This window comes from Dermacentor albipictus, chromosome 1 (assembly GCF_038994185.2).
Source record: "Dermacentor albipictus isolate Rhodes 1998 colony chromosome 1, USDA_Dalb.pri_finalv2, whole genome shotgun sequence".
NCBI classification, from domain to species: domain Eukaryota; kingdom Metazoa; phylum Arthropoda; class Arachnida; order Ixodida; family Ixodidae; genus Dermacentor; species Dermacentor albipictus.
In genome coordinates this window covers 142477204-142493467 of record NC_091821.1, presented here as the reverse complement: position 1 = coordinate 142493467, position 16264 = coordinate 142477204, and the positions used below count along the sequence as shown (strand labels likewise).

At 45.9% G+C, this 16264-nt stretch overlaps 1 protein-coding gene and 1 long non-coding RNA gene across 2 annotated transcripts in view; both read right to left on the bottom strand.

Moving 5' to 3' along the window:
- The window catches only part of LOC135900059 (uncharacterized), a 69417-nt gene extending 58081 nt beyond the window's left edge, over positions 1–11336 (bottom strand). The window contains exon 1 of the long non-coding RNA XR_010563780.1: positions 11162–11336. This is a non-coding gene — a long non-coding RNA (uncharacterized lncRNA). The remainder of the gene's footprint in view (positions 1–11161) is intronic.
- The window catches only part of LOC135900058 (neuropilin and tolloid-like protein 2), a 465151-nt gene that overhangs the window by 318247 nt on the left and 130640 nt on the right, over positions 1–16264 (bottom strand). The gene's annotated exons all lie outside the window — the stretch shown is intronic.

The window sequence follows — 16264 nt, the reverse complement described above, 5'->3', positions numbered from 1 at the left end:
GAGAAACTCGTTTGGACCCCATCGCGTCGAATGTGCTCAATGCCTTTTAGAGCTCCCTGGGCGTCGCCCCCCATTAGCCTCTTTGCAGCTGTAATTATCCGTGATTCCATCAAAAGCATTGCAGAAAATACAGCGCTTCCCTTTCTACGAACGTTTCAGTCCAGAGGGGATGTCGATATAACTGTAGAGAGGAGCCAGGAGAAGAGGCAGTTCCCATACAAGGTGGGGTAGGGGAGGTGACGTGAGAAGGCAAGGAAACCCTATTATTATACGACAGCGGTTGCGGGGAAACTGGATAAGCTTAAGCACAAGGTACGGTGCAGTACGTTCCTGCTATTTCTGAAAAATAAACACCATGCAAATATGACAAGCGGACAAATTAGGCAGGGCGTACAGAAGCAGAGCCGCATTAATTAAACCGCACGGCAGGGTCCAGGCGGCACTACTGAAACGGTCGACCGTCAAATCGACACTTCTGCGCCCGCCGCGGTAGCTTTGCGGCTATGGCATTGCTAGAGGTCGTGGATTTGATCCCCACCGCGGCAGCCGCATACCGATGGGGGCGAAATAGAAAACACACGTGCACTTAGATTTTGGGGCACGTTAAAGAACATCACAGTATCAAATTCATCCGGAGTCCGCCACTACGGTGTGCCTCATAATCCGATTGTGCTTTTGGCACGCACCCGCCCCATAATCCAATTCAAGTTTAATACTTCTGCCACAATGCGATGTGCCATGTGAGCCAATGGCAATACTTAACCCTCTCAGAGGTTATGAAGTATGGCGCATAACAACGCCTCAAGCAAACACCTCTCCCTATGTGTTCTGTGTACTACGAAGACAAACAGCAGTGGTGCACGCACGGTAACGTCTAACATCAACTCACCACTCTCGTGTTAGACTAAACGTTGAAGAAATTAAGCTGGTGCAGTCAACATCACCGCTAGTTATCGTCAATCAAAGCAACCAGCACATAAACCTTCGCTTACATTGATTCCCACAGTGCGTCGGATATGCATATTTTTTTTTCTTATTTCTTTTCGTTAGCGGGTTATTGGACGGCCTTAGCAGTAAACTCTCCTTAGCGTCAGCGCTATTCACTGATCGAAACTGTTGTCCAGTCCAGGTAGGGCCTACGCGATCTCAACAGCTCTCTCCTCGCAGTCCTCGAAGCGAAGAGAGAAATAAAGCCTCTTCTTGTTCACTGGCGCCGTGATGCTGCTTTCTCCAATATAGACCGAATAAGGAGGAAGGCGGGCGTGACGTGTGGCGCACCCGGCAACGGACACGACCCTCCGTGCCGCTTTTGACGTCCGGAAACTTACAAAAATGGGCGTAGGCTAAATCTGCCATGTCTTCTCCTAACCGGCTTGCTCTCGTTGGCGCCACGGCTTATAGCTAGCAGAACTACGGGCTGCGCCGGAACACGTCGTGACGCGTTCCGGGCAACAACGATCGCTGAGCCGGAACACGGCTGATATATTGTCTCGATGAGTTCACGCCATCCGCCGCCCTTCTGTTTACCTCGTCTCCAACTTGTTTAACACGACGATTGTAATACACGAAGGGTGTAAAAAAAATATGAAAGAATGCAACACGACAATTCAAGTTGATTCTGGCATTTGTTATGGTCCTTTAGGTCTTTTTCACCGGAGGCATTCGATCTGCTTCTCACCCTCATCTATCAGCACGCCGTTCTACTTTCTATACCTCGGTAAATATCACAGAAATTCGGAACTTCAGTGCTCTAAATAATGGGCATTTTTATCGCCTATCAGTTCAATATCTTGGGCTCTAAGGCAATAGTTTTTTTAGTACGTGAAGCATCAAAGGCCAAATAAAATTGATGCGTATGAATAAATAAGATTCATATTCTCGAAGGTGAACATTCTACAGCAGTCAGTCTGGTTGGGGAAAACTTGAATTTGGGTAAGTTAAAGGGGGTATCACCAACCAAGAAGGTACTTAAATTAACCCAACGTTTTGAAGTTATTCAGACTCCTTAATTAGAGCTGGATTTGGGAAGGTGCAGCAGGTTTTTATGGGTTGCAACCCTGGCGGTGGTTTCCTCGGGAGGCGACCATACGTAGGCCCTGCGCGTAGGTTGGGTATCCCTGATAAAGAGCTCAGAGTGACTGCGATACGATGGCTTAATTATAATAAATCTTCTTGGTTGGTACGTGACTGACTTGTCATGATTCATATCCCGTTCTTGCTTTTTAACATTTTCTATAGTTCGCGTTCGTCGGCAGTAAAGCAGCTGAAGGTTCATATTTAGTGGAATATAGCGCAGCGCTGATACGTAAATGTGGCACGAAATATTATTGTCAGTGTGGTTCTCATGAAAAAAGCTTGACCACACCAGCAGTATAAGTGCAAACTATGTGGAACCATTTGGGGTTTTTTACGCATACCTTTACTTCAAAATGGTTTTGTAAACTTTCTGCAGTGCATTCGTCTCAGTTTTCCACCATGAGTACACAAAAAAAGAAAAAGAAAGACAAAGAAAGGTGACCTAAAGGCAACCAGCGCTGAAGCTTCGCGTGCCGACAGCAGCGCCGTAACACACAGCCTAGCGAGCGGTAGACACAGTTTCCAGTAGCACACGCAGTGATTTCGTATCAGCAAATTCACCGATTGTCTTGAGTCACACTTTTCACGGCTCCTCAAACGGCAGGGAACCGACGTGCTGGAACGTAGCAGCGCATGCGCTCTACGCAGCGCGCATGGCCATGGACAGAACTTGGCTGGCCGCATCGCGCTAGGCAAACATTGATACAGGTGCACGCTTCTTATCGTTAAATATGTCGTGCCATCTTCGTAGCCTCCCTATCGGACGGTTTCAGCATATTTTAGTAACGCATGAAAACTGTCGTAGCGCCTCCTGGCCAGCGCTGGTTCCCCAATGCACGAGAAGAAAGAAAGCTGGTTAAAGAAAGGCAAGAAGGATAGCCAAAAGTGGAGCTACCCGAATACGCAAGCACAAAGACGACCACACTCTAAAGCAACGCCCGAGTCGAGCCATTGCAGAGTGGTATAAAGAAAATGCCGAAAAAGACGACGTCTATCAATCAGTGCCCTTCGAAGCACTTATGTAAACGCTGTCTCCGTGAGCTTTACGAACACGATATGGTACGCATGCCGAGATTGCTTGCGGACACAGGCGACAAGCGGAAATATGCTACTTTGTAACCGCAATTTTTATCCTTTCCTGGCTTTCTAAGGCGCGTGTTCACAGCGGTGACTACCGTGTACACGAATCTTATAATGACGCTCGGATGACATTGTCTACAAGACCCAGAGGGATTATTATACTCATGTACAGCTTGCATCACAAAACTCTCACTTGTGTGTCTGCAATTAGTTCCGTTAGACCACACAGAAAGAACATTTCTGGCCACCGCTCCTGGCTTCCATCAAGCCTAATACCAGCTTCGTTTTGTTTTTCTGTCAGTAAAAATAAAGAACAACTATGACCACCAGCTTTTAAATGAGCTATGGTACAATTACCGCACGGCGATCACATGCGACCGCTGGCAGGTTTGCAGGCAGGTTTACATTGAAAGGCACGTAATTGTGGCACTCGGCGCAAAGACCTTATAAACAAAAAATCGCAAAATTTGCAGAATGAGGTCGGACGTACCTGCATACAGATCGCAAAAACAGGGGCAACGAGTCTGCTTTGTAACTGGCACATGTGCTTACGTTTGCTCAATGAATCACAAATGACTGGCTCATCAGACAGCTTTGGAATATTTATGCACAAAGAATACGCAGCTGCAATGCACATTTTCACCGATGGCTCACGCCGTTCATCATGCGGATTTTTCGCGCCCTCTACAGGTCAGCGATTCTCGTTTTCTCCTGAGCGAGCGACATCATCTACGTCAGCTGAGCCATATGGTATTAGGGAAGCCCTTGAGTATGCACTTCGACAGTAGCCGCCAAAGATTTGGGTGATATTCAGGGATTTGAAAGCAGGCCTACAACGTATGTGGAGCAGGCACAAACGATGTATATGCCAAACTGCAGCATTTGACATCACCTATCTCCACCATAAGGATAAGATTACTGAGCATTGCATCACGTTCCAATGGACACCTGGCCATGCCGGTTTTTCGGGAAACGAAAAAGCGGATGAAGCTGCCCGAAGTGGATTCTAATACCAAAATTTCAGAAGAATATTTTTTACCAAACCCGACGCTTCGAACATGGCAAAAAATATGCCTATCAAGAAAAAGACCGCATCTGAAATCAGCCGCTTCACCAAGATTGCTTTCTGCGTTATATTGACTCAGAAGTGTGAACGAAAATTCCACGACCACTTCCTCGACACTTAGACACGTACCATCGTATTCGACTCAACGTGGCGTATATACGAACAATTGTTTGTGACGCATAGCGCGTACCACTAATCTCTACTGTGATAACTATGGCATCTTAGAGACAGCGGAGCACATACTACTTGAATGCCCCACGTACAGCGACGAGAAACATTTTTTAGCGACATTTGGAAATGATTTACCACGATCCGTTAAAGCCACCCAGCATCTTAGGTTCAATTCCCGGCCCTTGCAAACAGCTACGGGTTTTGGATTTGCGCTTCGAATACCTGTCAGAAATTGGTCTAATCGGAAAGCGTTAAGGATTCACCATTTCATATAGAAAAGCCTAAGTTTACCCGCCATCTCAACTATAAATATTACGAGCATGAGCTACACTTGCGCACTTCATATTTCTCTTTATTCTTTTTTTTTTCACTCTCCTCTGGAACCTTTCATTCCCATTCCCCATCCCTATACCGAGTAGCATGCCAGCAGTTGTATACGCACCGGCAAAAATATCTGTTTGTCTGTTAAAGAGTATCTATCTATCTATCTATCTATCTATCTATCTATCTATCTATCTATCTATCTATCTATCTATCTATCTATCTATCTATCTATCTATCTATCTATCTATCTATCTATCTATCTATCTATCTATCTATCTATCTATCTATCTATCTATCTATCTATCTATCTATCTATCTATCTATCTATCTATCTATCTATCTATCTATCTATCTATCTATCTATCTATCTATCTATCTATCTATCTATCTATCTATCTATCTATCTATCTATCTATCTATCTATCTATCTATCTATCTATCTATCTATCTATCTATCTATCTATCTATCTATCTATCTATCTATCTATCTATCTATCTATCTATCTATCTATCTATCTATCTATCTATCTATCTATCTATCTATCTATCTATCTATCTATCTATCTATCTATCTATCTATTTCAAAAGACTGGCATGAACAGGCATCCTAATTTAAAGAGCTCCTGTAGGTCCGCTTTCCCCAATATTTCTCGTGAAAGGATTTTATAGTTTTCCACCGTCTGTGAAATGGCGCCGTCTTCACATACATATACGCTGTAATAATCAATATGACCGACCCAACTGCTCATCGTTAAAATGGCGCGACGAGGCAATCAAGGATACGGAAGATTGTGCTTACTCATCTGCGTAGAAACTATAGCGGTCTCTGCTGTTCTCAGCGACATCGAAAACCACCCTCTATGCAAGCAGTGTTCACAAATGGTTGCCCCGACAGACATTCTTGCCACTGGAATCTATAAAGATACTGCTCCCCTTTCTAAAGCGGCAGAATAGTGCCATAAAATGGGAGTTCACATTTCTGCACTGTTTTTTCCATGTCTCGTTTATTTCTCATTTAATATCTCAACTCTGTAACCATGGAGAGGCATACATGTTCAAAACAACACTAATTTATAAAGTGCATTGTGCGCAGTACAATATGGTAATAAAAATATATTTACGTTATCACATTTACCACACAGTTTAGAGGTAAGCAGGGAAATGAAGAGCGCAGGACACTCTTCAAAAAATTGAAAACGAAGTATGTAACATCCAAGGCGAGTATCTCCGCCTTACCCTCATCTTCAGAAATGGGTATCAACTTGAAGCTGTTCCCTGGCTCCACCAAATAACCAGCTGTCAAAGGCACACTTTTATGGCGCCCCTCGGTGACTCATATGATTTGATTTGATTTTATGTGTAACATCTGCACAAAAAGAGTTCCCAGTTGCGTTATTAAACATTAGAGGCCAGGGGAAGCCCCTCGTCTCTAATCACTTCGGTAGTTGGTGTCTTTGTGGTCGGTTCCCATGGAAACTACGGCCTCGTCAGTCTCCACCGTAGACAAATTCGCCGAGCTTAGCCCACACAAGGAAAACGACTTCTTGCTTGATATGGTGTCAGCGATGCTGTGCCGAAAATCCCGAGTTTGGTGTGCGTGCGAGTGTCACACAACATTACACTGCGATAGTCACTGAAAGAACACCCAAGCCGCAGTTTATAAAGCGTGTAGAAAAAAAAGAAAGAAAAAAAAATTGGCAGGAACAATCGGGGGATGATTATCCAAGTTAAGCGATATAGCTTTGTGGTGTAAAACTGCCGAGATGTCCAATTGTGCGTGATTATGTAATTAATTAAATTGTCGGGCATTAAGTGTCAAAAACAACGATATGATTATGAGGCACGCCGTAATGAGGGTTTCCTGATTAATTTTGACCACGTTGGGTTCTTTAACATGCACCCAATACGCGGTACACGGGAGTTCGTGCAGTTTGTGCTTAGCAGAGTAATGACGAAGCCACTACGCCACCACAGCGGGTTGTGTATGATGCGAACCTATAACAAGGACAGGGCGACTGCGGAGACGTTGAAATGAAGACGACTCCGTGGCAGCGGCGGTGTGATGATGGCAGCATAACGAATACGGCATGACGACAACTAAAGGATTAGTAAAGGCAAGGCGCAGAAGACCAGGCCTCAAGAAGAAGAACACAAACGACAGGACCGGCGCCTGTCGATAAATTTCAAGGAGGCCAGATGCCCCAAACACAAAAACAACGGAAAAGAACCCCCCCTCCCCATCCCCTCCGTCCCCCCTAGAAAAGTTGAAATGAAAAAGGTTTTCAATTTAAAATTGCAAGTTTCCAGTGACTCTTTCATTCCCTACACTCAATTACTACGAACGCATGGCTTCTGGGCGCGTTTAGCCAATCCTGCGTGATCTTGACAAGAAATCCCCGTCTCACACAGATCCAGATTTCTGGTGCTCAATACGCGCTACATAAGAGTGTTTTCCCAAGAATGAAAGTAGCCCGCGAATGCAAAAAAAAAAAATTGCCGCGCGACTGACCGCTCGAGGCATTTTACGTGTATTCGTGATCCTCTCATACCTGGGAAAACACTTCTATGTACCACATATTGCACAATACAAACCTGGATCGGAAGTTTTTCATGTTGCTCTACAGTTCTCTCATTGACAATTTTAATCTAATTATGATATTTGAGAAGTTGGTAATTAATTAACACTACTTGCTTAATTACACGGAATGCAAAAAAAAAAAAAATTGCCTGAGTATCTCCTGGTGACGGCCAACAAAATTACCGTGGCTCTGTACAGCTAAGTGGGATTTGCATATTTGTGACGCTTGACTCAAGTTACATGGGACAAACGGCTTATGCTATGCGCCTTGCTAGCACAAGTTAGTCAGCGTTCACTTGAAGCGGCTTATTGATATGCAAGGGCACATACTACGTCAGTGACACCGTGTGCAAGGGAGGAGTAAATTTCTATCGCAAGTTCCTTCAGTCGCCATTTTAGGCAAAAAGCCTTTTCCGATGTTGAACAATCGCGTCGCTTTCTCCTTCCCTGTGCCTTGATTTTATTGCACGGACTACTTAAATCCACTTGCCCGCCTTCCTCTGCCGTGCCGAGCAGTTGAGTACTGCATATCGACTCTTATGTTTAGGGACGATGCGTACGCCCTTGAGAGCAATGTTCCAGTCATGAGCGAGAAGCTTTAACGTAAACCTGTCTTCAATTACATATTAAGGTATCGCAACACGTAGCATATGAATGCTCATTGCGATGACAATACTTCGAACGAATGTGGAAAGATCTCTGTAACTTGCTTTTCGCGACGCTCTGACAAAAGAAGTCGTTTTGGCGAGATTTGACAAATTTTGACTAGTTTTGACAAATTGGGACGCAAGAGCCGTCACGGCGCTTGCGTCCGAATTTGTCCGCTATAGCTGACAGGAAAACACAATTTCTAAGAATGCATAAAAACGTGACGCGCTTATTGATAGAGCAGCTAAACAAATAGTGTTGTGATACAATTATCGGTGAAGTAAGGCTTTTCATTTTAAAAGTTTCGACTTCCTGGCGGAACGAAAAAGAAAAGAAAAGAAAACTAGGGCTTGCTCTGAGAAAGACATGGAAACAACTATTGCACTGAGTATCACTCGCATAGCAACGCCTGACACGCTCCGTTGAATTAGAGAAAAGTCCGCCACGTGCTGCTAATTGGTGGTGCAACGGTTATTTTGTCGCCAGATCTCGCGAAGCCCCGAGTGTCGCTCAACTCACGCCTTGCTGCATAATGCCCCAGTAACTCTGTATATGTTCCAGAAGTTTAAAAGTCGTTAACTAGACAAGTAAGTTACTAGCCGAGAACATACTGTTTCCCTGAATTACACGTATAGGTGCTCTGAACTTTCGCGGAGCGGAGCCCCCTTCGGGACCAAGATCGCTTTTGCCAGCGCTGAAGATGAAATGAAATACCGACAACAGCGTGGGCTCAGAAGGCCCTGTTACAACACTGGACACGAATGCATTTGTTCAATAAAATCTTTCTTCAACAGTCTTGCGACATAAAATGCGTCTGCGCCGCAATGGGCCTGTCAACCTTCACCCGGCAGGTCTGTTGCTAGGACGACTAAATGTCATGGACACGAATGAGACGAAATGTTCTTTCTTTAACCTCGCGAAACACATTCCCGTTGGCTTTCGGGGATTGGGTTCGTAGCTGCTCCGCTTTCATTTTCCTGAATCGTGTTACGAAATAATTTTCTAACGTCTGATCCCGAATGAGATTTTAAAAAAAAGAAAAAAAGAAGGAACGTGTACCCCATGCGGTTGTCGGAAAAGTCTAGACAAAATAATTCTACCGTAAAAATAAGATTTGTGACATGTAACTTTATCGTACAAAGCAAAACAAAGAGGAGAACAGAGAAGGAGGAAGGGACAGGAATAGGGGGTGGGCTGTGCGCTTTCTTGTCGCCTCATAACGATTACGAATGCTTATGTGCGGGCCCACTTTTGTGTTCTTATGCACTCGCGCAGTTTATTATCCGTAATTTATTCCGTTCTCCGTTCATTTTTCACGCCGTAAGAATTCAATGCGCCGCATCCATTCTGGTCCGTTGACAGCTAGAAAAACAAGGAAGTTGATCGGTCGCTGCTGTATTTGTGCTTGAGGAACGACGACGACAGTACATTATCTTGATGGCAGCGCTTCCGTTTTGTTTCTGGCATAGTGCTTCCCTTTTTCTGTCCTCTCTTCTGTTTCTTCGGTCGGGCGCGCTGTCGTCTGGGCGCTTCTCAACGCTGCCGCGTCTTTGCGACACTCACTGACTGGCTGAAATGAATGAGCGAGAACCGTCCGTGGACAGTAATCGAATTGAGCAGCGGCGCACCGAGCTGGCTCAATACACCACTGCACTCGGGCGTCGCTATCTGCTGGCTTTCTTACCTGATCGTAACCGGTCGCCAAGTGGAAGTGAGGTGGGCGCACTCTTGTCTTTGCTGAGTTCGAAATTTCGACTGCAGGGCGGACACACCGCACTGTACATTTTTAGCCAGCTATCTTCGAGGGTCTAACATAGAAAACAAACTTTTCGGTAACTCTGTTTTCGTCGACAACCAATATATCAAAATTCCTATTTCTTTTTTTTTCTTTCGGACGCCTTGTCGGCCACACGGCGCCACGCAAAAGGAAGAGCCTGCTGCGATAGAGAGAGACAAACGCAATTGAAGGTTCATGTTCTTTCATTTTTGTTGGAGTCCGCAGCAAAACTGAATCACAGCATTCAGCAAGCGTTGCGCGCAGGCGCGGGTCTATCTTGAGGCTCGAAGAGCGCACTCGCACTCTGCGTTTCTCGGAGTTTGCGAAGCAGAGAACGCGCTGCGCCATTTTCTTCGTGAGGTCTTAAGGTATCCATTGAATCCGCGTGGACGATGATTTCACTGCACGACCAGACGAAATCACGCCACTAGAGGTCTTTTTCTTGGAACAATCTTCGCAAAAGCAGCAGCTGTATAAATTTACATACCGTCGAGAGCAATTGAAACGCGAAGAAAATATAACGGGTGCGCCGATGACAACGTGCGCTCCATTTCAACAGTCATCGTTTGTGACAGGTGTGCACGCGTGGAAAGGACACACGGGCCCTATAATCCGCTCTGGTTCGCCTTCATTATTGCACTCGATGCTTGTTTTGGCCGCACCGCCACCGGTTCCCCATTTGCCGTCGCCTACAAGCGCGGAAGTTGTACGGCGCGATGGTGCGGTTGCCGCTTGTGAAGGAGAGCCAACGGAGGGCTTCACTTTGCGTTTGCCCTCATCGGTGTCGGAACATCTATCGACAGCTGCATCGGCTTTGAAGAATGAGCTAGACTGGCAACGTCAAAGATAAGAACGATCACAGGTGGATCACTTTTTTTATATACTGTTTACAAAACATGGCGCAGTCTGATGCGTGGTATTAATCGGCACTATGACAGTGGTGGAGCAACACGTGCGACGCTCAGACTTTTGGCCGGCGAGGCGGTCACTGAGCGAGCAAAATGTTTGAAAAATCGAAGCAGAACCCGGGAATCCTTGAAACAAGGCCTACGCCCCTACCTCTGACGGCGATCGGTGTGCGGTCCAGACAAGCGCTCTGAAGTTTGAATTACACGTGCTATTGATTAACCTTACTACAAGCTGTTTCGGTGACATTAGGCCCGAGTTATTTGCGGGATGGAGACACGTATAGACAGTTTAGTAATGTAGCAGGAATGCTAGCAAAATAATAATAGTATGCTATGCCGAGGACTTATAGGGCCCCTGAATAGAATCCCATCAAAGTATTTTGGTTGTCTACTATAAGCTACAAAGCGTCGTCGAATGAACCGAGCGAGTTGTAGTGCGGGCAGGAATCAAGTACACGAGAAGGCACAAGTTAACACGCACGCAATGCACCTTACAGACAGAATACAGACACGTAGCCACAAAAAATACACACGTAAGGCAGGGAACGCACGTAGTCCTTTTTCCGTGTGCGCGCTAGAAGTCGCTCGTTCCAAGATGAACAAAGAAGAAGTCCACAATGCCGCTCTCATTGAGCCCAACGAGCATTTTTGCCAGAATAACTTTTAAACGGGCTTTTTTGCCAGGCCTCCCGCCCCCGCGACCACCGCCCTCATTGTGTTGTCACCCTTTATTTCTGCACGGAGCATTTCCTGTAAGAATGGTTTTGCTCGCGCTGCGTTTTACAGGAATCCCCCGAGTTGCTCGCCTTGCTGCTGTACATTGTTGCGCTGCAGGCGCAATGCGTGTCACGTGGGAGCGCCACACGTTTGACATCTCGTGGGCGTGCTGGGTGGCGTTGTCGAGAAAATAGTGTGTAGTGACTTTCCTTTTTCTTCGTTAAATATTTTTCTTTTTTCCCAGCCTACATCGGCGTAATACTTTGTAGACACGAACGCCACCACGTGATCTATTCGTTTGCAATAGCCAAACCTGCTGAGGGCCATTTAAATCGCGGGACATACCTATCAATGTCAACACACGTGCAAGTTGGTGTTCCCTGTACGCGACAACGGCCACCATATTATTTGACGGTATTTGCTGAGACAGAACAGGGGAAATTTTGGTGTGGCAAAGGGAGGCATGGTTGTTCATGAGAGCAGACAACTGCCGATGACACAAAGTAGGCACGTAGAAAACACAGAATCTCAGCAAAAAGCGTCTTGGCCGACGCGCTTGCAGCCAGAGTGGGTATAAAACAGCATTTGGCGGTGCGCTTTCCTTAAAGTTCCTACTTTTCTCAATCTGAGTGCTCCCCGTGGGTTCAATGAACACACGCACTTAAAGTTGTCCAATGCCAGTGTAACGTGCGCGACGTGTATCTGGTAAAGATCGAGACAACTAGACGATGGCACGAACAAGAAGTGTGAAGGGTTTATTGGCACGCTCTTAAATAGTCAAACGCACGCGTGATATCAGTGCTGTCCTGATAAGGTAGCGCAGACAGCGCATGCCCGATACAGCCAGCGACCACGGGGCCGTCGCATGGCCCTATATGACCACCCTGACGGTGACGGTAACCCTATGAGACTGTCCCACATACGAAGACGAGAGGAGTGCCCTTCGAACAGCTTTGGAGCACTTAGACGATCGTCCTTCCACAGAGGAGATCTTGGACCCGTGGCCTCGTGTGTCTGCTGTGTGCTAGGCCACCACTGTGACTGCCTCAGTGGTGCGCGCTTGTGTGCGTAACAGTGGAGTCTGTGACCTTTCTTCCTTCTCCTCATTCAATCCCCTTTCCCGCTTCACCAATGCAAGGTAGCCTACCGGGCCCAGTCTGGTTAACCTCCCTACCTTTCCCTTATGACTTATATATATATATATATATATATATATATATATATATATATATATATATATATATATATATATATATATATATATATATATATATATATATATATATATCTGATGGTGAACGCGTCAGCCCGGGAACTTACGCAACAGATAGCTCTTACATTTGTATATTGAAGGACCTGTTTTTATTTGCGACCCTAATTATGCACACCACAGAAGCATCGTACGGGTAGGTGAACACGCTACCACGCCCGTTCCATCATATTCTTGCATGTATATGAAGTTCTCGCTCGTTATTTAGAAGCGGACACACCACCAAAGCTTGGCCGCCTTGGAACTGATCCACGACAAAAACCAAGACAGATAACGTAATTCACTGCAGCCTTCTTTATGACTACCTTTAGAGGAGAAAGGTATTCTAATCTTGGTCGCACTATTATGCAAATTACGTAAGGAAACTGCCTCGTTTGGGATTGTTGAATGGTCCTTGTTTTCTGTTTGGGACATCGGTGTTGTTTCTATTGATATTTCCCTGACTGCCACGTTCAATATTGAGTATATACTTTTTTGATAGACCTAATGCTTGCTTGGGGCATACCCTTCGATCAAATGACCTCTCTTTCCGCCCCTGTAATAGCATTTCCGCGCTCCTTTTCTTTCAGACGCAAAAGTTGGTCCTTGTGGTTCTTAATAGACTCGAGTTTCTCGTTTGCCGGAGCAACATTTACTCAGTGGGCGGTCATGTTATTTTTCGATGCCATCATTCCTCAGCTTTCTTTTAAATCATCTTGGAGAGCAAGAGATGAGGGACTAAATGAGACAAAGCTTCGTCGGAATTTTTTTTTTACCTGAGCAAATGGACGTTACGACCTTGCGCTATGGCCTAAGTAGCACCGATACTGTAATGCTGTAGCGCAGCGCAGAAAGCGCGCTGATCGTGTGGGATGGCCATTTCACTTATATCTCAATTTTTCTTTTTTTATATTTTGCAAAATTTGCATGGAGAGTTCATCAAGACAATATTAATTCTTGCCTGTTGTGGGTTCCTATTTTTCTAATACTAGATCTCGGTACACTTCGTGATTTTGTTAGTCCATTAATTCCATTAATTCTGTTAACCTCAGGTGCATGACGTGATTATCGTGATAGTGAATCAAGTACTGTTCCGAATATTCAGCTGAGGAAGCAGGATGAATAACCTTTTATTTTGGCCAGAAATTCGGCTGCCTGTGCTTAATGGCGCATGAAGTTCATTGTGAATTGCATGTGGGTGAACATTTGGCGAGCGCTGTTTTGAGCGCAGCTGTATACGGGTCTTCATTTCGCGATACGGGTCTTCATTTCATAGGAGGCAGGGTGTTTTTTCAAGCTGCACTTGCAGCTTTTCTTCCCTGTCTCCCCCATTCTGTTGGAAATAAAGACATATTCAATTCAATATACTGAAGCAAAGAGTTTGAGACCTAAATCCCTGCACTGACTGGCAGTGGGCCAGTGCCGTCAGCGCCTTCGCAGAGGGAGGCAGTATGGGAATGCTCACATGATGAGCGGCATCGAAGCCAGCTTTGGAAGAGCACATCGACGACGAACACGTTCGCGCGGTTACGCCGAGGGACGCTGATGCTCAACCCAGGAACGGGCACTTAAGTGCCGCGCTCTAAAAAATGAATTGGGAAGGGGGAGTGTAAGGATGAGGTTTGCCTTAAGGTGCCAACCTAGCCTTCACATACATGTTATCAAGAGATAGAGAGAGAGAGAGAGAGAGAGAGATATCTTCTGCCTTTGCCCTCAAGTGGGCCGCTGCCTTATTCCAGGAATCCATGAGCTCTCTCTCGCAGCCAGCCTGGCCCGGTCCACCAGCTTTCGCTGGACATGCTAGGAGAATGCAGGTTTAGCCACTACTCACCAACCCGAACCCCAACATGACCTCCCAATCCATCCCACCCCTTAGAGAGCGATTGGAGATCTTGCTGTCCAGCCCCGTCCTGGAAGACCAGCTGCTGCTCGTATCCAGCGGCCAGGCGGCGAGAGCAGCATATATATATACCTGTGAAGTAAGGACCACTTCGATCCGGCGCATGCGTGGAAGAAGCTCACTAAATAAAGCTTTTCATTCATTCATTCATTCATTCATTCATTCATTCATTCATTCATTCATTCATTCATTCATTCATTCATTCATTCATTCATTCATTCATTCAGGCCTGGGCATGACCGTATGGCATCTCACAGTTCTTTCGTGTCCTCTTCTAAGATGGATAGGATAACATATCTTTCTTCGATGGCACGTACCTCCTGCGGGAGCATCTGTCTTCTCTTCTTCGGCTATTTCTTCTCTATCGCCTTCGGTTTTTGCTGGGGTCCCGCGGGTCACGAGCACTCAATTATCATGTGGCGCAGAGTGCCCGGGACTCCGCATATCTTGTGGAGCTACGGGAATTGCGTTGGAGATATCCTTTGCAATAGGATACAGTTAACATAGGAGTTCGTTTGTAGTCTTCTTAAAGTAACTGTGTCTTTTCTGTTAAGCTTCAGGTGGGGTAGTGGGTACATTCTTCGTTCCAGTCTATAGTGCAGTAGAATGTTCGTGTATTCGGGATGTCGTCCGCCCTAGTCACCTTTCTGCTCCCCTCTGGCAGGAAAGCCCGGCTCGTATGCTCTCGGGCTGCGGCGTCGGCCACTTCGTTCTCCATCAGGGACTCATGTCCCGGGGTCCAGACTAGCGAAGTCTCTGGAACTTCGCCTCCTCTTCGGTTAGAGGTTTTGGTAAGGATACTCAGGTCTTTCTAAGAGATTTTTCCTTTTTGGCAATTGTGACACGCTGCTTTCGAGTTGCTGATAATCACGGCTGAGTCAATGCACGTAGAAATGGCGAGCGCGATTGCCACTGCTTTTGCTTTGTCTGGGTCCCTTGCGGTGATCGTGGCAGCACCTTGTTCCTTGCCCCGGACGTCTACGGTACGCAGCGTCGAAGCTAAGCGTTTCGCATATTTTGCCACATCCGTATAGCGGGTGTCGTGACTCTTCAATCAAGAAGAAAACAAAGAAAAGAAACGAAAGAAAGTAATAAGTGATGTGCATAAAAAAGCCTGGAACGCCTTGTTCGCCGAATGCCTTATTTTGACCGACTTTTGCAAATGCTCACAGGCTAGAAGCAGCGATGAGGTGTCCGTCCCCATCGCGTGATGCAATTACGCTTGCGCACGCCATCGCAATCATCAGCCGTGTTTACACTGCAGTGTTGACAAGTCGCACAGCGCTGCAAAGGAGAACGCCATAAATCAAGACTATCTGTTCTGCACTACAAAAGATAAATAACAAAGAGTTCTGGTGCACAAATCCTTTAGTTTGCGCTGTTGCTTGATCAACGAAGGGCTTAATGAATTACACGGATGTCGAAGCGGCATGTCTGCGCACGTAAAGAGTAATAAATTTGAAACGAGACGAATAAATAAAACCTTACTTCGATGAAAATGACCATTAAAATGTGGCAGAATCAAGTTTTCCGCTGCACCCTTTGGGGTGAATATTTGTCCCACAACAGTAACCGCCATCTGCCTTGCTTTCGTTTCCTTTCTTGAAAACTCGGTGCTCGCTACCTTCCTCTCGAGAAGGCAGTGTCACGCTAATAACGCTAAGCCATTCGTGACTTGGAAGCACCGGGCTCGCAGCGTTAAAGAAGGAAATGCGGGCAAGAGAGACAACGATTATTGTTGTGGCGCAAGATAAGACGAAAAGAGTGTAA